The sequence below is a fragment of the Daktulosphaira vitifoliae genome, unplaced genomic scaffold (genome assembly GCF_025091365.1).
Source record: "Daktulosphaira vitifoliae isolate Bord-2020 unplaced genomic scaffold, ASM2509136v1 Scaffold_5, whole genome shotgun sequence".
Taxonomy (NCBI): domain Eukaryota; kingdom Metazoa; phylum Arthropoda; class Insecta; order Hemiptera; family Phylloxeridae; genus Daktulosphaira; species Daktulosphaira vitifoliae.
This window is the reverse complement of record NW_026099576.1, coordinates 24,482,297-24,506,898: the sequence shown is the minus strand read 5'-3', so window position 1 is coordinate 24,506,898 and position 24,602 is coordinate 24,482,297. Positions and strand designations below refer to the sequence as shown.

Genomic DNA, 24,602 nt, shown 5'->3' with positions numbered 1-24,602 from the left:
ATCTTCTCTAGTCACTCTTTTAGTCTCTTATTTTTCACTTTTGACATACTTTAATCTGCTTTTTCTTATTCTCTATGATTTTTTGTTCGTCCTTATCCCACCACCAGGTTTCCTAGATAACTGGCATTCTACTCATACTCTCACCAACAATCTCCTTAATAAATATATATGTTGTCCCCATAAAATAAAGTTGACATCCTCATAAGATATAATGAATGAAATAAAAAAAACTAGTATAATCGATAAATCACAAATACATAAAAAAAAAAAGTATAAATGATTTTCTTAACATAATTATTATTAAAAAAAAAAATTTAGTGCTTAAGAGTGGTTATTTAATGATCGTCCTGTTTGTTGTTACCTCTCTTCATCATAATTCATTGGTAGCTAAAAGATTTAATTTTAAAAGAGTAGCCGCTTACTTTTAATCTACATATTGGAATAACATTAAAATTTTCAAAAATTCTCCCTGAAAATATTTATTTTCAAATAAAATATGTTATTTAAACCACTTAAATTATGAATATAACTTTCTCTTTTGTAAAAGGGGGTATAAATGGGTTAATTATCCTCTCCATATCAGTTCAATGTTTGACTTAAAATAGAAATAAATTAATCGAAATAGAAAATTAGAACAACACGACAATTGTGATTTTTACGCCAAAATAACATTTTTTGTTCAATTTTAGTAGTAATTTGCTCATAGAAGATAAGTATTCAGGATAGAATATTTTTTTAACCCTTAGTATGTAATATAAGCTTTAATTTAACATATTTTATAACTTTTGAAAATTAAAAAGTTAACTATTCATGTAAAAGTTACCATTCTGTATTCCGCTGTGGATAAATAAATAGAATTTTTTTAAATGTATGTAAAATAAATGAGAAATATCTAAAATATTTATATAAAAATAATTAGTTTGATTGGTTAATTTTTCAAAAAGTTTTGACGATTTTAAGAAAAATTTGCAATTTCCGATATAATAACCGTAATTTTTTCGTGTATAGTTCCTGTTTACAGGGACTGAATGAAATTTTTTCATTTTCAAGGGCAATGACTTCAACTAGTTAAATTTGTGATATTTTGACGTATCGTTAAAAGAAATCGGTCTGGTGAAAGCTGAGATAAAGTGAAGATTGTCACGAATACAAATCAAATTATAGTAAAATTAATACCTTCTGAAATTTGCATAGAAGCTAAAAAAACAAATGTCAATAATTGTATAGCACTGATGACAAAACGCATGTACGCATCTATGTAGTCAATTGAAATAGTGTTTTAGAGTAATAATTATGTTAATCACTCTCAGTTTTCGAAATTTTAGTATTCGGAATCGATTATATAGGTTCCCGACTGTACTGGGTTTTTTATTACACATGAGTGTGTGTGATACATGAGTGTACGTAATTGCTGTATCGTTTAAATTTTAAAATTCATCTTTCCGAGAAGAACATATTGGTACTTACCCGAAAAATTTTAATTTTTTTTTTATTTGATTAAATTAAAATGTTTTAACAAATTAAAGTTTTTACAAGTATGACACAAATAATTTAAGTTTTTTTTTTTTATAATTTATAATTCCTATTTGTATAAGTATACATAAAAATATATATTGTGCAAGTTTTCGTTTCAATCTTAGCTGGAGGAGTCTGACAACAGGATGTCCTGTGGGAGACGGGCCTTCAGACGCCTATTAATGATTTATTCACAAAGTCGGAAATGTTTTGCGTCTTCTGAATTCTGAAGTATGTTGTGGAAGTTTTGTTTGATTCAATCTGAAATGTACTGGATGCCAGTGTCGTTTTGGATTTGACGATTGGGCATTTTTAGGCAAATCCAAAGGAATTTGTTTTGTAGTATTTTTAATTGTAAAATTTAAATAAAATACTAATAAAAAGTCAATTAGATAAAGTTTTGTCAGTAGTTAAATTAATTGTTTTGGATACTATATTTTTATAATTTCTTAATATTACTCTATTTTTATTACAAAAAAAAAAACGTATTTAGTTATTAGTTTATTATCATTTTAATTCATTCATACAAACATTTTTTCTCTTAAAATAATACACCTCATATGAACTTTTTATTATTAACTTGATTGTAAATTTTGGTTGAAAAAAATTATTAACAATGACATATTAATAATTTGTTCACAGTTCAATGCCTACGCAATTTGATAAGATCAATTCATACATTTTATTTTAAATTATATATCGTGTATCATTGAAATCGTTGCCATTACAATACTATTGATTGATTTTCGGTAATTACACTGCTGAGTTCTGACTACGTGACAGATTATCTCAGTTATTTTAACAATGTATTAAATCTTACNACAATAACGATTGATTTTCGGTAATTACACTGCTGAGTTCTGACTACGTGACAGATTATCTCAGTTATTTTAACAATGTATTAAATCTTACGCAATATTATTCAGTGGTATTAATTGGATACTATTTTTAAATCAAAACTTTAATCAATAGTGTATAGTTGGAGATTTATTTGTGAGATCCATATTACTGAATTTGAAGTGCATTTAAATAAATAACTGCATTATTAATGCTTATTTCTGTAATGTTGACATTTTAAAATAAAATTTCTTTGTACAGTATTGGCATAGAGATATTGATAACTGTGGTTCAGAAAAAATTGTTTTCGAACTCTTTGTTCTTGGATCTTTTTGTTCTTGTGTGACGGAGTGATCTAATTACTTAAAGGGAGTTTGAAAAATTATTATAAGGAATGTAAATTAAATTTTGTTTTTCCCTAAAAATAATTTTATATTATGTTACATATTATTACTTTGATTTTTTTTTTTTTGGAGGGGGCTAATTTTATTTTTGAAGGGCTTAGCTCCTCAAACTCTAGGTATATTTATTACGCATGGTGAATACAGAACAAATAATAAGTGAACAAATGCTTTTAATAAAAATGTAAGGATCTTATTATTATAGGGTCTTTCGTAATAATATTATGTCTTGGTATTTTAATTGGAGAGTAAACAGTTTGCTGGTTGACAACTTACTTGTATTTATTAGGATATAAGTATATATAACTAGGATATAAGCAACTCTCTTCTTTTAATATCTTTGTAAAGCTTTAGACCTTATTGAATATTTTATATTCCGGGGTACTCACCTTGAAACCATATATAAGGAACTACGTTTAAGTGCCCCCCTCAGAGTATGATTGCAAACTCCTTGAGCCCCCCGACAGAGAATCCATGCAACTTTTATATTGTTTTTTTATCATCCAGGCGCTTGCTCATAAATGTTTGAGTACACAAGTGTTGCAAATAATAATAATAACAAACAACAACAATGAATCAACTGAACCGACACGCCACACAAAAATAAGATTATAGGCAACAGTATAGCCAGCCGTCAATGTCCTGTTCGCGCCTGTCATTTTGCACGAGGGATCCGTTGGCCGTGGTGGCTGGCGTCTCGGACCTTCGAGTCCACGGTGTACCTTCCCTGGTCTCGAGTCGGTGGCTGCGTCAGCTCTCACGTTTGCAGGCACGTTCTCTCCAGCCAAACCGGGCCAAGTTCAGATAAACGCGTTGCAACCGTCACTTGCATTGCCGGTATACCGCAGGCGGCAGAGTCGGCCGTGAACGGCCAATGTCACACAACACACGATTCCGCACTGCTGCGGCCTTGACACGCCTCATTACGCACGGGCCCGTTCCTGGACGCAAAACACTACCGTCATTTCCCCAAACCAAAGGTCATTCACATGAGAGTATGTTATGACGTCCGATTTTTTTTTCACAGACCAATACTTCAATTTACTTTACCGTCTTTACGGGATCCGTTAACTGGTCTGCACTTGTATGCATTTTATTAATTTCTTTCATAATGAATTCTTACGGGGAAAAAAGTGGAAGAAGTTTTTACGATATTCGAGCTGCTCAACCTCATTAGGATTACATAACTTATTGCAGAGATAATTAAATGAGATAACAAACGGCGGAAACGTTTGGCTCATCGAAAGAGTTGATGCTCAATACACTCAGTCATATTTCATGGACTTTTATTAGGTTTAATGCCGTTTTAATTGACTACCGAGGTAAAATTATCTACACACAATGTACTTATAATCTTAACCATGAATATCGTTCTTTAATCACAATTAGTTAAGTCTAATTTGACGATTAAAGTATTGCGCACGTTCCTACACACTCCATGCTTATGTTAGCGGTGCATTTCATTCGGAGTGCTTTAAATGCAATTTGAATTCAAATCCGCAATCATTGAAAAACGAATATAATTTTGTTAAATTAGAGACATTTTTAATAAGTACCCGTGGGATAAAATACTGGAGACATTAGCCTCTGCTACCATTGCAAAGAATTTGTAAAATTGTTGATATTCTAGTGCCTCATTTTTAAAGTGATGAACAAATGAAAGTTTTTATTTGTCAATCAAAAAAAAAAAATTTTGGGACAACATATATTTAAATATGCCTCAAGCGATAAAAAATCATGTTCCCAATCTGGCTTGGAAAATGATTTCAAAACTCATATATTATATTTTTTAAGCTTTTAATAATTATTATTGTTTCCCAACAACTATCAATATATGATTAATTTATAAAATTAAGTTATGTAACTTGTACCTTGTAGGCCAGAATTGTGATAATTAGATTATTAACGCTAAACTATAAATATCAAATTGTTATTAATTATAATTGAAAATATTTGTATTATCACTTTACTTGACACTTTTAGTATGTTTCTGTTACTAACTTATATAACTTTTTTGTATTTATAGCTAAATTTCATAATGTTAATTGTATCATGTGTATGTAAAAATTAAAATGCAAATAATATACTGTAAATGCCGGCAAAACCGGTGTAACTATGTGTATTATTATATTTGCCACTAATTAGAACCTTAAAAAATAATTAATTTTTTTCATTTTATATAATTACAACTTACTCTGTATTGTTTGCGCATTAAAAACATTGTATGTATAAATTATAACGCATAATAATTAAATTAAAAAAAATTATTTTTAGATTGCAATATAATTATTTGTATTTTATTTTTTTAATTTTAGACGAGATAAATAAAAAAAAAAAAAAGTACTCATGACTCCAGAAATAAAGAACTATGACATTGTCACCGTGGTTATGTTCATTGTGTGACAAACTTTAAAATAATCTAACTTAATAAGCTATACAAGTTTTCTTATTCTCTTTATCAAATTGAACTATAATTAACTATAAATGAAAAAAATCTTTGCCATATTTTAATAAATAAAGATATAATTAATTTTTTTTATTATTTAGGCTAGGAGTTATATGCTTTAATAAATTTTGATTGTTAAGTGCCCAGTTTGTGCTACTTTGTCATAGGATTACATAGTAGCGTAGAAATGTTTTTCGGATCAAACCTCATAAATAATAGAATATCATAAACTCTATTAACACATGATTTATACATAATTATACGTATATCATTAAATAATTATTTAACGTAAATTAGAAAATCAAATTACTAATTTTCTAAATATTTAATGATACTAAATAATCTAATATATTTAATATAGAATTATCGTAAAGATTGGACTAATTAGTGTTTACTGAACTAATCTTGAAAATCTTATCTCCCGATCTTTATGGATACTTAATTCACTTAAAATACACAATAAAATTTCAATTTTTGTCTTTATTCTGTTGAGATTTGATACGCTGTTATTTATTTATTTTTTTATTTCAAACAAATAAATTATTATTTACTATGTAAAAAATGTTTCAATACGATTATTTTATATTTAAGATATTTCAATTAAAGAATTATCCAAACTATTATTACATACTTTTATTTCAAATGTATTAGAAACTGTTGTTAAACTGTTAGTGTTAGATAGTGATAAACTATCTATAAAAGAATTTAATCATTTTCTCTTTCTCGATGATAAATAAAATATTATTTATTCAAAAATTGTTTATAGTATGTATACACATCAAAAGTAAAGCTTTTTTTAAACATTTCATTTCAATTATTAAATGAATCATTAATGAAGTTGATAAATAATGAAAACCACAGTAATGAATGCGGTATGTTTAAAATTCAAACAATCTTTTTTGAATACTTTTATTCAATTTTAAGTGTCACCAACAACATAAAGTACATTCATTTTTTTTTCATCGACTTCATTCAAAATAATTCACTTAGAATTAGGAAACCACATCCTTAATTTATATATTTTAAACACGATTGAATAATTTTTTAAGAATTGATTCATTTAGCTATCGACTAACAGCACATCATTAATTTTTTTTGCACTTATAAAAAATAAAATAAAACATACGTTATATAATTAAAAAATTGTGGAACATTTATTTATTAACACATTTTAATTTCACGGAAGTATATTTAGCAATCAAGTTCAAAACAAATTTTGGGCTAATACTATATGAGTAGACTATTTAGGTCAAGGCATATGATAAACTATCCTGGTCCATTATTTGATTTTATAACCTCTACTAGTCAGCAATAATTATCCTTACAACACTGAGCAACGAGTTAAAGTCGAGACGGTATGTAAACGAAAAGGACAACTTCATAAAACGTGCACTATTATCTTCATTCGAGAAAACATTTTTACAGCAAAAGCCTTCGTTCTTCTATTATTTTTATCGTTTTATGAATCAGTCCTGTGTGTTTAATTACAAAAATATATTTAATAATTTACAATGAATAATCGTATCAGCTTCTAATTAAAATAAAAATGAATAGATTTTATCAATCAATGTCATTTCTAATACGCTGTAATAACTGAATAATTATTTCACATAATTTGTATTTATATTACTTTATAATCGTGTGAACAAACTTAGGGCTATCAATTACTATAACAAAGGACAAAATGTTTAATTAGCAGGACATTAAGAGCATTGGAAAAAACGAGCTGTCCCATTTCGTCCTGTGTGTCTGTACACAAAAATAAAAAGTTCACGTATTTAACTATATATATAATAATTCACATTTTTGATTTAACTTCATGAAAAAAAACCGGAAATATTAACTTAAATATACATAGAAAATCAAATACGTTAAATGAATAATACAATATTGATTTTCGTAATTATTGATTATTATGAGAATTTTTATTCAACCAATTGAATTCAGTTTTAATGTACGTACTATCATTTTTTAAAGACCTTGGCCTTGCAAAATTTTACCTACGTATCCATTAAATAAATCATAATACTACTATTATGTTATTTATGGAACATTTGAAGTTATATTTATATTGGCATAGCAGTATCATAACATGTTTTGTTATGGAATATTATACAATAACATACAAAAATAATTAGTCTTAACTATTGAAACATTTAAATGCGGATATCCTATACACAAAAAAGCAATAGCACAAAGTTTGCAAATTCACGGAATATGCCTATAAAGCTTTACAAGGTTGTTTTTGTAATTGGTTAATATTTCAAATGTATAACATAAGTCTTAAGCGATTTTAATATGAGTAATGCAAGCTTCATCATAACTTGAGTATAAGTGTATTAAATTACAAGGTGACTCAGTTATAAAAAACACATGTTTATAAAATATATATTAACATCATTAAATTAAGTTGGTTTATTTAAATTTAATTTAACTATTTAAATATTTTTTTCATAAAATTTTCATATTCAGCAGTGCAAAAATATTCGTTTCAATAACTTTTTCTTTACTTTTAACAGAAAATAAGTTTACTTGATGTCTTGATTTATTGTGCTTGTCTTTATAATGCAGTCACATAAATCATTTGTTTAAGCATCCACTGTTTTAAAACTGTGATTGAGTTAAATCACAATTGTAATTAAAATAAAATTTTGTGCAGTCGTTTTCCTTGCACACACAGATTAATCAATTTACCATAAACCATGATACATAATAATGCATTTATTTATATTATTTATTTTATATTGAATCCATTCAATAAAATTCGAAAAATTAATACAATATTGAAAAAGTTACAAATATTATTTGATTTATCAGCTATAAATTACTTTTTAACGTTATCCCTTATAACTTGTAGGGGTTTTAAAGATTTTTTTTAATGGCAATATCGATAACAACTTAATGATCAGTACTTATTAATAGTTAACTCAGTAGTTATTAATAGTTGTATACCTAAGTGAAATGAGTGCCGAAATGTCTAATGATAAAAACAGTCTTAAACGTGCTTTATCTCCATTCTACAGGGTGATTGATTAAGGATAAGAAACTAATTTACTTGTAACATATACTTTAAATAGCAGCAAAGCGGTAATAAATCATTGCTTTTAATTTCCATTTATTTATTGATGACATTTATTATACGAAGAAGTATAATACAGAGAACTAAATGATGTTTTTTTAATATACACTAAACAAATTAATGATGAATCAAATCAAATTGTTTTCGTCGAAGTGTAATGAAACAGTTTTATTTTTGCTGAGAGAACGTTAAATACGATCAACCTATAATCACTGCAAGCTGTTAATTCGCTATTAAATTTTATGCAGTTATGAAGAACTATTTTGACCGATTAATTTATTTACTATAAAAAAAATGTGATGCTTTATATTAATATAGTATTCAAAAATATAGGTGGGTCTATTTATCAATTTTTCTAAATATAATGTGTTACTGTTAATAAATAACGGTAATATATTAAGTTAATATTGGGTGAAAGTAAGTTTTTACTTAAACAATATATTTTTAACGATTTTAGAAACTTATAGAATTTAGTTTTAAATTTTTATTGCATCGACATAATATATTAAGCTATATAAAATTATTTGTTAAAAGTGCAGTTGAACAATCATAATTCAAATCAAATAATCATCACATCATAGATTTGAATACAAAGTAATCATACTCTTTTTATAAAGCAACTGTAAATTTTACTTATATATATATTCTTTTTAGTAATCCAACACATTTGAAAAGTTCTGTGTATTCCCTCTTAATCATCATATCCTATCTAATCAGCTTTGTAATGCATTTATACTCTTAGTGAGAACATATCATTAATTGTAACACCGATTGGAGACGCCCCAACATGGCCTTGATATTACTTCAAACAGAATTACAAAAATTCAAAAAAGTATAAAAACGAGTCGGGGATGTAGACGGTGGCCTTGATTGAGGTCAGTGTTCATCCTGATTAGAGATATTTGCCGACAGCTATGTTCTGCTAATGGAGATGAAGATCAAAAAAAGCGATTGACGTCAAATATTAGATTCTGTATAAAATAAATCAATAAGATTGCAATGTGTTTACTGTATGCATGACAACAAAATAGTACAAGTAACTATTAAAATCATTATAATCAAATTATTGTCGGTTCTTATTAGATCAGAAGCAGATACAACAAACAATTAGTAACCACCGCGCTGTCCTTGTAGCTATATGATGCACGGTAATGACACAGTTTACTTTCTATCCGGAATTCTTTTAACTCATACACAAAATGTATTGTTATCTTAACACGACATTATTTTAGTTATAAAATTGAAAAAAAAAAAATTTTAAGTTGTTTACTCATTGTCAGATATGAATAAAACTCACAAATTTAACATCATCTGGTGTAAATATCTGGGATATTTGGTTTATGCGTGTTCTATTGGACAACCTTGAACATCAGATCCCAATTATTGGATCTTAAATTCAAATATAATTGGGCCTTGGCTTTTTTACTATTGGCTGATCCGAAGATTTCAATTTGTCACGTACGCACATAAATTATTACCATTAAAAACAATAAATGATATAATAATCTCACACATGTATAATATGACAACTAGATTTCGCGAAGGCTAATATAGTGTGTAGATTACTGTCATTTTAAATTTTTTGTACACAATGGCATTTGCTTAAAATTAATAGTAAAATGATGTACATCAATGTAATCAGAGATTCGTGGTTCAAAAATGTTGAGTTCAATTAAGAAAAAATATTACTCCTCTTTTAAGTTTAATAAGTTTTTTATTATTCTATTTATTTGTTATACTATTCTGTTATTCTATCTATATACCAATATTTTTGTACATAAATGTTTCCAATTACAATGAATTATAAGAATCTATACGATTATTAAGTAGTAATTAGTCTAATTATTTTGCTTCATTGTTAATAAATGTCTCAAAACTTGATTTTAAGATTTACATTTAAAGTAGAGTAACTTCTTGTAAAACTAGATCGAATTTGTATAATGTAATTTACATAGTAAACTATCCCATATGATTTAAATTTTAAATATATTTATACAACTTTTTTTAAAACAAATTTGAATAATGGATGAGGAATGAAATACAGGGAGATCGATTTAGGATAAGATACACATTTTTTCAGAATTGTTTGAAAATTTTTAATTTTTTTTAGTGGAAAATTATTTAGTTTAAAATACTCTACAAAATTATGTATTCAATCATTTTTTTTCTTTCCTTCGGGACTAAATCAACTTGATATTAATTTTCTAAAATGGGATCTTCTATTTTAACTTGGTTTCATGATAGTCAAAAAATGACAATCAATTTCGCTTATTCGATTTATCATACATAGAGAGAGAGTTTTTGTTTAGTACTTTGTTAATGGATATTTCATTGTTACTATAACAGAAGTGTGCATTTATTTGTTTTGTCACATAAACCAGTTTTTATTCACCAAAGTATTATTGAACATACAGAAATATTATCTTTAATAATTTACATCTATTAATACTTGCATACTCTTATATTTAACACATTTTAATATCGTATAATGCGATGACTGGTGTAGCAAATCTTTATTGATGACTACTATAAGAAATAATTTATGGCCTATTAAATCAGATTATTGCTGTCTCGGATTATAAGAAAACCAAATTATTTAACTTTTACTTTAAATACAAATTTGCAATCTATCTAAACACGTAAACAATATATCGAATAAAACAAATTGTAAGAACAAAATTGTGTTAGATTTTTTTTTTTTTTTATCATATTATTAAATTATAAACAAGGGTTTTAATTTAAGCAAATTAAAGTTAACGTTTTTACTAACGAAGGGGTGGAAAGTAAATTAACTGTCTATAAAATGTTGTAGAGTTTTTTGACCAAATCATTTTTCTCAAACGTCTAAAATTTTCAATAATTTTTGAAAATATTAGTGTCTTTCCTAAAATTGATTACTATGTATTTCCTTTCAATAGAAGGAACAATTTTATCTTGATTAATTTTATTGATAATTTTTATATTTTTGGATTATAGTTAAACTAGACATTTTTCAATTAAAAAGTATGTAAATATCTATTATTTTGAATAGATATTAACGTTGGATTATTGATATAATTTAAAAAAACCCAGCACAAGGGGGTCGCGGCACAGTGGTGACGTGGCATAGTTGGATCAAGTATAATGATATCTTACAGTATTTAAAATCACTATCATATAAAACGCTTTGATACAAATCTTTAGATAATGTTTAATTTAAAAAAAATTGGTGTATTATTCCAAAAGCTACATGATCTGCTAGTTCCTTATTAATATCTTGATTAAGATAAAGTATGTCGAATGAAAAAGGGATTATTAAAAAATATTATTTCTCATTAAAAAATTGTGTTGATCCTTACACTTTTCAATAAGTTATAGCATTATAAAGTAAAAAGTGTAAATTATGAAATCGAGAATTTTCACACAAAAATAGCATTCGGTAGCCATTTTCACCGTGAAAACAAAATAAAGTCCGAAAATTTTTTTTTCCATAATAAAGTACATTACATTAGCTTTAATTTAAGATATATATAAAAGTATCAGACTTTCTGGAACACTTTCAAAAGTTAAGTTGAAAAAGTAAATTTTTTGTGAAAAGGTTGTCATTTTAAATTCCCCCCGGTTGGCAGGTAATGGGAAAGATTTATAAAAAAAATATATCAAATTAGAGGTAAATGATATCTCATGTATCTATAAAAAAAAATTATATTGATTTGATCATTTTTGATAAAGTTATGGCAGTTTTAAGTAACAAGAATTGAAAAAATTTCGAAAATTGGCAATTTTTAAATTTGTAATTTTTTTGGAGGTCTCCTCCATTTACGGGGAACTAGGGAAAATTTTGAGGGTAATGTCTTCCACTAAATACGATTTGTGATCTTTTGACGTATTGTTGAAAGAAATCGGTCCAGTGAGAGCTGAGAAAAAGTGGTAACAGACACAAATAAAAAACACGTTATAGTAAAACTAATACCTTCTCAGCTTCGCATCGAAGCTAAAAATTCTAACTAAATGCACGTTAAAAAAAATTATTAATACAAATATAAATAAATAATAATTGTAGTGAACTAAAACACAAATATATTAATATACAAAAGTTTTATATGTAGAATTTTTTCAAACCTACAGTTAGATAACCTTTTCACACGGTTGTAAAACTTTATATGGTTCTTATTTATTTCGTAACATATGAGCGAATTCTACTCAAGTATCATTAAAGTTTTTAAATCTTTTAGTTTAGGTAACATAACAATGTATTAATGTAAATTATATTAATTTATTTGTTTTTGATGGGTTGGATTTGTAATCGATGTTTTTTCTAAATATCAACATAGTAAATAAACAAATAATATGTCACATAATAGGACAAAAAAATTATTATTAATTATTTAGCTATAGAATGGACTTTTATTAAGTTAAAAACAAGTTTTGGATCATTTTATATGAAGTAATTAGAAAAATAATAAATTAAACTAAACGTATTAATATTACTATTACATTGTGATACTTTAATAAATGAAAAAAATTATATTAATTTTCTTTTAATTTCTCTTAAGTTTGTGTTGTCGTTAGTTTTCTAAACAGAAACATACTTGTTTGCTTGAAATTGACTTTTAGATAAAACTTTTGAACTATTATTTTTAATTGTTAATAACTTTTGAAATAATGATTCAATGGTAATTTTTTAGTTAGATTATTTCTTAATTTGATAGGTAGTTAAATACATTTATAATCAATTTTAAAAGAAAAAAAGCTGAGGTAGAACTAGATTTTTGTATTTTAATTGAATTGTGTAGATTAAAAAATTGTAAAAAGAAATAATTATATTTTATCTTATAATTTCATGGATTATGTGACACATAAGATTATCATGTATTAAAAATTACAATTTAACATCCTTTAATTTCATTAAACTTTTAAAGAAATTAAGTGCATCCCAAAGTGATCGTTCCTTAATTGATCGATATTCATACAAAATAGCTTTTAACTATTCTGTTAAATTTATATATTACTATAAAATAAAACTAACCAATAATTTAAGAAAACATATGTGTTTTGATGATTAAAAATCTACAGCTATTAAATAATAATTTGAATTGTTTAATACTATAATTATAACTTTGAGGCAGTAAATATACAATAAATTTATTATACAGTTTAATGAAAGTCAAAAATTTAACATAATTTTATCAAATGTTATTATTGTAATTATTATAAAAAAAATATATAGTTTTTAACTATAATAATATTATCTGATACAACGTCTATTCTTTTTAAATCACTTCTATGGTATTATTATTACAATAAAATATAATAATAAAATGTATGAAATATTTAAAATCATAGAATGATTCTTATGGTCTTATTTTTAAAATGATTATGTACAAAGTTAAAAAAAAAAAATTCCAACAATTCGTTGCCTGTATTAAAAGAATATAAATTGGCTTATGAAATAATTCGTTATATTTTAACATGTTTTTTTTTTAAGATACTTTCAAAGTAAATAATAAAACTATAGTAAATGGTACACGTCATCATTACTGTACAATTTATTTGTCATTGACCCTCAATTCCAGGTAAATTATAAAAAAATCCACATTGCTTTTAAATATCCACATGATTACATTTTGTATTCAATTTAAAATTGTAGGTATCTATTTTGTTTAATTCTTATTCATGACTCTGCATATATTTAATAAAATCACGGCTTTTAGATGAATGATAAATTACCTGTTGTAATCAACAGTCATAATTTCGTTTTTTAAATTAAGTATTTTAATACATCATTAGGCGATATTTTGTGATGAAAATTTCAACTAATTATTATCCTTTTCCCAATAGTTATTACAAATTATATCATAATAATATAATTAATTTAGAAGTTAACTCTTTGAGTAAGGTATTGAAAACATTGTGATAAGAATGATATACAGTCGTATAGTCGTCTGTGGTATAAATTTTCAATGAGAGAAGATACAAATTTTTTCAATAAATTCATTTTTAATGATTAAAGCAAGCATTACTCTATAAATTTATTAAAATAAAAACTCTAATTAAAATCTTTACGAGCTACGTTTTTTTGTTAAAATAATAATGCATTAAACATATATAGTAGTTAATATTTATTTACTTCATTATACATTTTTTGTGTGGTCCATGACTCAATTTATTAAATAACATAGAGTTCCAATTTTATGAAATATTTTTCACAGTATAAAAATAAAATATTGTCAATTTTATGAAAATTATACAATATAAAAATTTTTAGGTGTATCTTTATTGACTTTTTTAGTATCATTTCTCAATATACAGTAGTTCTTTTAATGTTGGCTAATCGATTGCCTTTTGACATTTTTTTTTTGTTTGTTACTTTGTAACTTTAGCTGTTAGAAAATAATTTTTAGGTTCATCTCTTATATCCTACAGGTGTATCGATTTACTTGTTTTTAATAAGATACGTATGACATTAGCTAATAAAATAGAAAATTATCTAATTATGAAAATCACTGGTCGATAACAACTTTTTGATCAGTACTTCGAAAGACATTCACATTTTTGTACCTGAGCGGAAGAAGGAGTGTTGCCGAAAAATGACTAATGATGAAAAAAGCAGCATCCGACCTTCACTTCAATCTATAATTTAAAATGGTAATAACATACGTAGCACTGGTCTAAAAAGTTGTTATTGACCAGCGATTTTATTAAATAGATCATTTTCTATTTTATTATCTAATTTCATAGGTATTTTATTTAAAAAAATTAAATCGATACCTCTATAGAAATGTAAGGTATGGACCTAAAAATGATTTTATAACAGATAAATGGAGTTATTAAGTAACTAACAATATCAAAAAAAAAAATGTCCAAAAACTTATTTTAAGAGAAATTGAATGGATAACGTTGAACAAGCTACTCTTATACCAATAAGATATTAATTCCTTAACTTGAAAATGTCCATTTCAAGATAAAAAATAAAAAGCTGCGGTAATCAAAAAGTACGTAGTATTATTATTTCTTTGTAAAATTTTCGTACAACACTTTTGGTCGTTTACCTATGACGTGAATCACGGATTCACGATTATTAAAAAACATAATTTATGTAAGCACACCGGTTTGAAAAAAAACCGTTGCTCATATTTACATATTGAGATTAATGAATTATGTCTGTCGACAACTGTATAAATAGTTATTTCCGATTTTAATAATTAAAAAGTGACAAAAACAAAATAAATGATATTATAATATTACGCTTTTCAACTACATCACGTTTTGATTGTCAAGCTGTTGATGTCAAACGAGTAAACATATAGCTATTAAGACAAAGGAACTTCCAAATACACGTTAATTTTCTCAACCATGAATTGCACAACACTCAACTAAGCCTAAGAATAATTACACAAATACCTGTGAAAATCCTTGCTTCTAATGTTTGCTAATGGATAGCTTTATCACTGTGTTACATTATTTATTTGTTTAAGAAAATTATGTTGTTTTGTACAAGAACAATAAAACCCAGAATTTAATCATTGTACAGGGATCACGGTAATGTTTGTTTGGCAGTTCAATAGGATCAGTAAATGCTATTATTGACCTCAAACACTAATCAGACATTGTTATATAATTGAAACTCTCATAATAACAAAATAACCAGCGTGTGCGGTCGAACGGCGTTATGGCTTTGATGTGAGAGGTTTAAATCATTTTTGAAATTTTAATTCGCGTGTATGTGTAAAATTTTCATGGCTAAACTGACTAATAGGTAATAATGTATCTATTAAATATGATACATACACGTGGTATACGGTAAAAATGAAAATTTCAACTAACGCACACAGTCAAAACCGTTATGATTATTTCTCATTCTGGGAAGTACTATTAGCTCATTTACTCGTAACCATTCGAGATCTGCAATTAATAAATGCAAGTTTTTTTGGTTAGTAAGTAGTGTTTGCATAAATAACCTTGAGAAACTTAAAGACACTAATGATCATGGTTGATTTTACAATACAATACTACTTTTATGAAATAATATTAATAATCTATTTAGATTATCAATACTACCTACTAGTTTTATAACCTTATTTTAGAATTCAAACCGTTGCATTTATCATTATAATCTTAATTACAAGTAGATATATTAAAAAAAATATTTGCAATTAGCTGCAGAAATGTTTATTTAGCTCGTTGATATGATCAGTTCTGGTACTCAGAGATTGTTAGTTTCATGTAAATAATACACATTTATACACTTACATGTGTTATAAAGTAACGTTAAATAAATATAGATACATAATGTGCATGCCAACCGCCATCCTAAGACCTTGAATTATAACTCTGCACTAGGTAATCAAAACTTTTATGATTTTTAAAATGTTTTTACGTAACATATTGTAGTTCATGGCGTAAGAATTATCCTATTACTGAAAACAATGATTACTAAACAGCTGAGTATTCAACGTATTTTCATTATAATGATCATGTAAAAAGATCCGTGAAAAATCATTTTAATTAAACACTATGAGTTTTGATTTGGATTATTTAGCTTCAGTGTAAAGCTGAGAAATTTGAATTGATTTTTTTTTTTATTGTATACTGCGAAAAAATTAAGGTTTATTCTCATGGGTTGTGTTCAATAGTAACAAAAGTTACTAATCGCCGGAAGCTTTTAATAACTTAAAATTTAAATGATTTAAATTCACAGTTAAAAAAAACGTATTCAAGTAATGTTTATTATTTTTTACTATAAGGTGGATAATTTTGATTTATAAAAAAAATATAAATATAATTTATATATATAAATAAAATAAAATAAAATAATATAATATAATAGTACAAATATTTTTACTTGGACATTTATAATTATAATTTTAAGCGTAATAATAATAAATTCAATACAGCCAGGACCATAAGAGTGATAAAAAGTGTATAATAATATCTCTATCATAAAACATTTAGATGTAAATGTGAATGTAAATAGTTAAACTATTCATAGTATTGCGAGCTATAAATAATTTCAAAGCCATTTAAAATTATTGTTTAATAATAATTTATATGAATGATAGTCTACAAAAAATTTTATAATCGACCTCAACTTTAAACTGCACAAATATTTCGAGACACTAAATTAAATTTTTTCTTCCTCGAAATTTACATTAATATAGAAACAAGGTAGGTGTGGGCCTAGTTTGTATAAAGCCTAGTATATAAGCTTAACTAGGCTTTATTACCCTTATCAAAATTACATATCATTTTCTGATTTGTTTTTTTTTTAAGGAATAATTTTTTATCTTAGGAGTTATAATTCTAAAATTTCCCTTCTCACTCACTAACTTCTAACATTTGAACGGAAAATAAATTTTGTCTATCCTACCATTTTTTTCGAGAGTGCTCCTGTAAAAACAACAGTAAAAAATTATAATTTTAAATTAATTATTATAAACAAATATAAAATAAATGTTGCAAAATTCGTGTCTAATGTTACAAATCTTATTTACGTATTGTTTTGACATATACGTTAGAAATCTAAAAACATTTAAAGATATTTTAACCGCATCCAACATTTTCATCTAAAGAGACAGTAATAAATAAGAGTCATAGTGTTGCATAGCAGTTGACACTTTAAATACTCAAATGTTCTGCTTGTCATTTTTGGCTGGATTATCACATGGCATTTTAGCGACTGCCAATTCTATAACTCTCAGTACAAAGAGCAATATAAATCAACAATACTCGACACTTCATCACAATTGGTTGTTAACTAAAGTTTACATAGTCCTAAACTTAAAAAAAAATTATAAGTTATCAAACATTAACCCAGTCATAATTACTAACACATCTGTATTATAAATTTAATTAATTATTCACATATACTAATGTTTTTAAGACTCAATTTGTTACTTAAGTAATCTTAAAGCATAAGAAGATATTTAATAATCACACTGACTGGACTACTAAATAGACACAGTTACCGACTTTAATATCTACATACAATACGTACAACAGAATTACCATTATATCAAAAATGTAGACCAAAGAGAAAGATATATAATACCACTTATTAATGTGAATAACTTATTTAATTACGAACTTATAATATTGATAATATTTTCCTAAGAGAGAGAGATAGGAATCGTATATTTAATACAATTTTTGTTGTTAATGTTTATTATTATTGATCATTAAAAATAAAACAACTTTATTAAATGAAAATTAAGCGGTCTATTATAAACTTAAGTTTCCTTACGTCATAACATACTTATCAATAATTAAAATACACAAATCTAACAAAGAAAATGAATTAATCGTATTTTACATTATACATTTAGGAAATTATTAAATTAATATAATTTTACATGCAAATGAACTTATGAATAAAGATGATTATTAAATATACATAGTGTGTCCTTAAGGACGGTTGAACAAAGTTCGTTTGTTGGTAATCCGTTAGATTTGAAAAAGTAAGCTAGTTTAATTTTAATTATAATCATAAATTATTCAAGTACAAGTCTATAATATGAAATCAATGTAGTTTATAAGTATTAATTTTAAAGACAAACTGAACAACGTTGAGATTGATTAGAATTATTACATTATTTTGAATTACATTATATTACAGTGTAATTACTGCTAGGGAAACTCGGTGATCACAGGAATGATAACCCTGTGGATTCAAGTTATTTAATGGTGGAAACATGCATCATTTTGATGCATTGATCACACAGCTAGTCATTTCCAATATTTGAGACTATTAAACATGATTGCAAACAGCAAATAGGTCCTCAATATTCCATTACAAGTGAAATAGACATGCCATCAGGGTAATATACTAAGAGTTGAAGTTGACCTTCGGGCACCTCTAAACACACAGTACACCATACAGTAAACAGAGTGATCAATTAAGGTGAAGATACCAATTTTCTAAAAAACTATTGAACAATTTCAATTTTTTTTAATAAAAATATTGTTTTATCAAACAAATTATCAATAATATGTAGTTAAATAGTTTTTTCATTCTCTCAGGAATCAAAACATGAACTTTAATTATTTTGATTGGGAACCCCAATTTTCGGTTTAATTTTTTATCCGACAAACTTTTTGCATTTTAAAATCATTTAAAGATTTAGATTATTTAACTACATATTATTGTAGAGTTTTTGGAATTAACAATTTTTTTTTGCGTTTATTTTATATTTTGTAAATTTCTAAATAAATGAGTATCTTTTTCTAAATAGATCACTCTTTATATACTTGCCACAGTACCAAACATTGCTATGGTGGAAATAACTTGACTCTAAGTAAAACCAGATGGATATACCTCAAGTAGAAATTATCATATTAAAATCAGAGACCCAATTAAGAAAATTCTGTAAAACCATGAACGTAAAAACAAGGAACATTGTTGGATAATTTAAAGCCTTTATGTTAAAAATGAGACGTCAAATTATGAACCATAGTAATAGAGGAACACTAATGATGTACCACATTAAATTTGGGATACTTTATGGTGAATAATCAATTAGTTTTAAGGAAATAAATCTAAACTACTAAACACGCGAGTAAAATAACCAAATTGAATACTTTAATAACTAAACACATTTAATTTTAGTGAAAAACCGATTTTTATTACAAAATTTGGTATAGAGTATGCACAATGAACTATTATGTCTTATTGTATAACTGTATCTTTGCTCATATATTTAATAACTAAAACATATATAATATAGAACTCAGATATGAATTAAATTGACGAAAACCTATTAATTCCGTTCTTATGATAAATAATATACAATTTTATAAACATATAAAGTATATATATAAATTATATTATAACTAAACTGTACAAGTGTCAGATGATTACAATAAACTGTTGCTTCTATTATTGAAAAAATTAATGAAATAAATTGAATTAAATGTTCCACATGCTACTAAATTTTTTTATTGTGTATATACATGGAAAACAGATCTAATTAACAACTTTTGATCCAATAATTATTTCACGTAATGTATTTTTAACCATGTTCGCGTTCTTAGGCTACGTTAATAGCATATTTTTTTATTATTTCTCTCTAATAAAAAAATAATAATATATACACTTTTTAAATGCCCATTTTTTAGCTTTTTTCTTACAAAAAATACATAGAATTAGAATGTAACACGAACAGTGTATGCATTATAAATACACGACTGTATAATCTGTATCCACACTACATACCAACTCAATGTATTAAAATATTTTTAACTCAAAAACTGCTACTCCTAAAGTTGTAAACTATTCTTTAATTTTTTTTAATGGGCATTTTGATATTTATAAAATTAAAATAATGTTTTCACTATTATTTTTTCTATAGAGGCAAATAATAGAAAATGAGCTTTTAATCTACTCTAAAAATGAAAAATTGTTAAAAAAAAATTGCAGTAATATGATTATTGGATCAAAAATGATATGAATTATGAGTTAGACAACAATAATACAGATAATTTATTTTTCATCTTATAGTTTTAATAGAACAAGGAACGAAATTCAATGATAAATAATAATAATAGTTTATATTAATTTTTTTCCGAAGCATAACACAGGATATTCTTTTAGCGAAAAAAACACTAATTATTAATATTTTATTTTCGTAAATTAAAATGAATTTGTTTACATTGTCAAGATAGAAACATTTATCTATCAAAATATGTTTATTATGGTTGTATATTTTAATAGTTAATCTATAAATTGATAATGATCGACGTTCAACTAATGACTTAAAATATATCTTTCCATGGAACAGTGTATTAACCAGTTTAACTTCACCATAATGTTGTCGAATATTTTGGTTTAAGTAATTCTTATAATAGAATGATTCACAGTATTTTGACAAATATAATCCAGATTTTTCATAACGAATATTCGATGCAAGTGTTAAATTTACATGTATAAAATAAAATTACTTTTACTACTGTTTGATTTTTCTATTTATATATACTCATGTACCCTAATTTTTACACAACGTACAACTAAATTTCATTTATTAAAAAGTAGCTAACAACCGGTTTTAAAAATAATTTTTAGGTTAACCATATTACGGGAGGAATATTTAGTTGGAATACATGATTCGAACGATACACAACAACTGTACTTCATTACTTTTTCAAATAAATTAAAAAAATATAAGCTTTAAGCAAAGTAGTAAATTGTAAGTATTTATTTAAATTTGTCGCGCTTAAAATCATGTATAGTTCACACATGCCGTGTTTTTATTTAACATTAAATATGTGATGGCTGTAGTCTAAGATGTCAATAAGATATCGTCATAACTGTTAAGTATTTCATCTGTTTTTTATGACAAAGTTAGTACTTTTTACTAGGTAAAATAGAAATAAACAAGTTTGATTATCATTCTGTTATATTTTACCAGCCTTCACATCATTTTCCTAAAGTTCCCAAGTGAAATTAAGGAAAATGGGGTAGTTTATAGAAAAAAGTTGGTAAGTCGAAACCTAAAATGTTTAGAAAAGACATGCTGGTCAAAACGATTTAATCTGTTGTGATCGAAAGTCTATCACGTATTTACGTCATGAATGTCTTTAGAATTTGCAAAAAAATAGCATATTATTAATCAAAATTAGTAATTGATTCTGTGATTTTTATAACGAAAATATTTCAAAGTAAAGACTTAGAGAATTTGAGAAAAAAAATACTTTATGATTTACAAGCTTTGTATTAATGCTTTCTAGACTAAACATGTTTAAAATATACTATCATATGTTTTCTGTCTTTATTTATTTAATCATTTATTTTTATCTCCAATCACGTGGTTTTTGTTTATTTAATTTTGAACAGGAAACTAGTGATGGATTTGTCGAATAGATTACTTTAGATCATTTCCCGATATTTATATGTTTAGAGATGTTAAAAAAAAATTAAAGAAACTTACATTATATATACCACTTAAAGTTTTATAATTAATGTATTTTTGCATAAAAATTAATGAAATTTCAATACATGTTTCAGTAAAAATACTACGTGACTTTACTCACATAAGATTGAGTTGTTTAACGAGTGAACAACTCTATTTATTCGTTGTAACTCAAACGTATACTATACAGGTATTATACAACTCATTAGTTATGCTACTCATAATAAATTCAGAAATATTTACTATGTTTATATTGTACAACTAAAACGTTTCAAAATAATTCAAAACGGTTAAAAGAAATATAGAAATTCAGCATTTATGTGCAAATTCTCAATACCGTTTTTGTATGAAGTATAACATAAAACGTTTTAAATAAAATTAGGTTAAATGATCATCAATTGATCACTGTTCACATAAATAATTAACACAGTCTCATAATTACTTAAAGATGAAGTTTTGTTTTCAAAATGTTTACATGATATTCTATTGTTTTTATTTCAAAACGAATTCGGTTTAAAACGTTCAGCGTTCCGTAAAAACATAATAGTTATCTCAAATGTAGCAAGACTAACATTCATTTATTAATGAAAAATCTATCAATGAGTTTGATGATTTTCCGACTACGTGATATATGATTATTTAATCATAGAACATGTCATTATAAAAATACAAAATACAAAATGATAATCGATAAAATTATTAAATGTTAAAAATATGTTTATCATTTTATCATAATTAAGTAACGGAATTTTATGAATTATACATTTTGTGTGAGTTATCTTAAAAAGGTTACAAGTTTGTAAATTTTGTTTGTAGAAATATATAAATATTTTTAAATTATTAAGAAATAAATCTTCTCATAAAAAAAAAAATAAGAAATACACTTTAGTTTTTGAAAGGATTTATAATTAGTGAAAACAATATTTATAATTTTATCATGGTACACATAATAATATTAATAATAATAAAATTTCGTATAATTATTAATTTTGATTTTCAATATGTTAATAGTTCTCTGTGCGAAATTCTTTCCAAAATATTATGTTAAACCTATTTTTTTTAGTTTTTTTAAATAGATTTTACAAAAATTAAACACTCCAGAAACGTTTCCTACCAACTCAGTCTATTGAAATACTGCAACGGATAAACGGTTTATTATTTAAATAATAATAATATTTAAATGGGAATATTCACTATAGTAACTATTATTTAAAAAATATATCATTTCAATTTAATTTTTGAAAATGTTCCGGAAATATTCCGAGCTTCAAACTTGTGATAAATTAAAGCTTATGTTACAAACCAGAAGTTAAATAAAAAATCAATGATAATTTAACAAAAACTATACATTTCATTTTTATTCCGTGTAATTATTTGTTGTTTTTGATTAGTTAATTTAATCGCTTTAAAAACTAGAGATGATAGAATAAATACAATTGTAGATTTAAAATCGGCGCAAAAAATTAGCTTTGGAAAGTATTATTTTGTTGACCAGCTGACAAGTGTTTAAAATGATTAATGATTTCATTGGAAAAATTTTTGAAGTATTGAAAAATAAAGGGAAAAACATTATTGAACTGTAAGTTAAGAATTAATAAAATTGTGAAATTTTATTCTTAATCAATGTAATATCTATTAACCTTGTACAATAAATTATCATTAAAACTAATAATATTGTTTTTATAAGACTATTACTACAAATGTAAGGAATAATTACTTAAATTTACACTTGCTATTACTTCATTTTGGTAAAAATAATTTAATTAATTTGAATTAATATCTTCCTATAATAGATTTGTTCAAGTGTAAAGTAACTCGCAATAAGAGCTTCGAAGGTTTTACGGTGGTGGTATTTCAAAAAAAATATATTGATGAATCAATTGTTCTTTAATAGTATATTTTTGAGTTTATTAAGAAATATTAAATTACAAACAAACACGGAATTATTGATAAATGGTATAATATCAAATAAAGAACAATTTTTTTTCAGGGACAATGTGCGGTATTGTCAAAAAACATTGGCTGTGACTCATAGCTGTCACATAAACTGTATTATCCATTAAATCAAGAACAATCTAAACTTCAAAATCCTTTACTAAATTTATTTAAGTATTGTAATACTATTTTTCATTGTATCAAAATAGTGTAATATTATACAAATGAATAATTATTTTGCAATGATTAAAGAACATTACGCCTAGATCAAAATTTTACATAAATTAGAAATCAATTTTGAATTATTTTTCAATTCAAGGTGACAATTTTCCTCTATTGATAATTTGGGTGTTCAATAAGTAAATGTGCCAGTGAATAGGAGTAGTTCGATTTTTTTTTAATTAAAAAAAAAAATCGCTTATTTACATAAAATTAAATTACTCTTCTGTTGTAAAAATACATATATATATATTTCTCTTATAATACACGTATCATGCTAATACTAA

General features: G+C 25.1%; 1 long non-coding RNA gene across 1 annotated transcript; it reads left to right on the top strand.

The window, feature by feature from the left end:
• Positions 1 to 21,144: 21,144 nt before the first annotated feature.
• On the top strand, positions 21,145 to 24,602 carry LOC126908409 (uncharacterized). Its single transcript, XR_007704764.1, has 3 exons — positions 21,145 to 21,438; positions 22,257 to 23,740; positions 24,152 to 24,602. It is a non-coding gene; the product is annotated as an uncharacterized LOC126908409 (long non-coding RNA).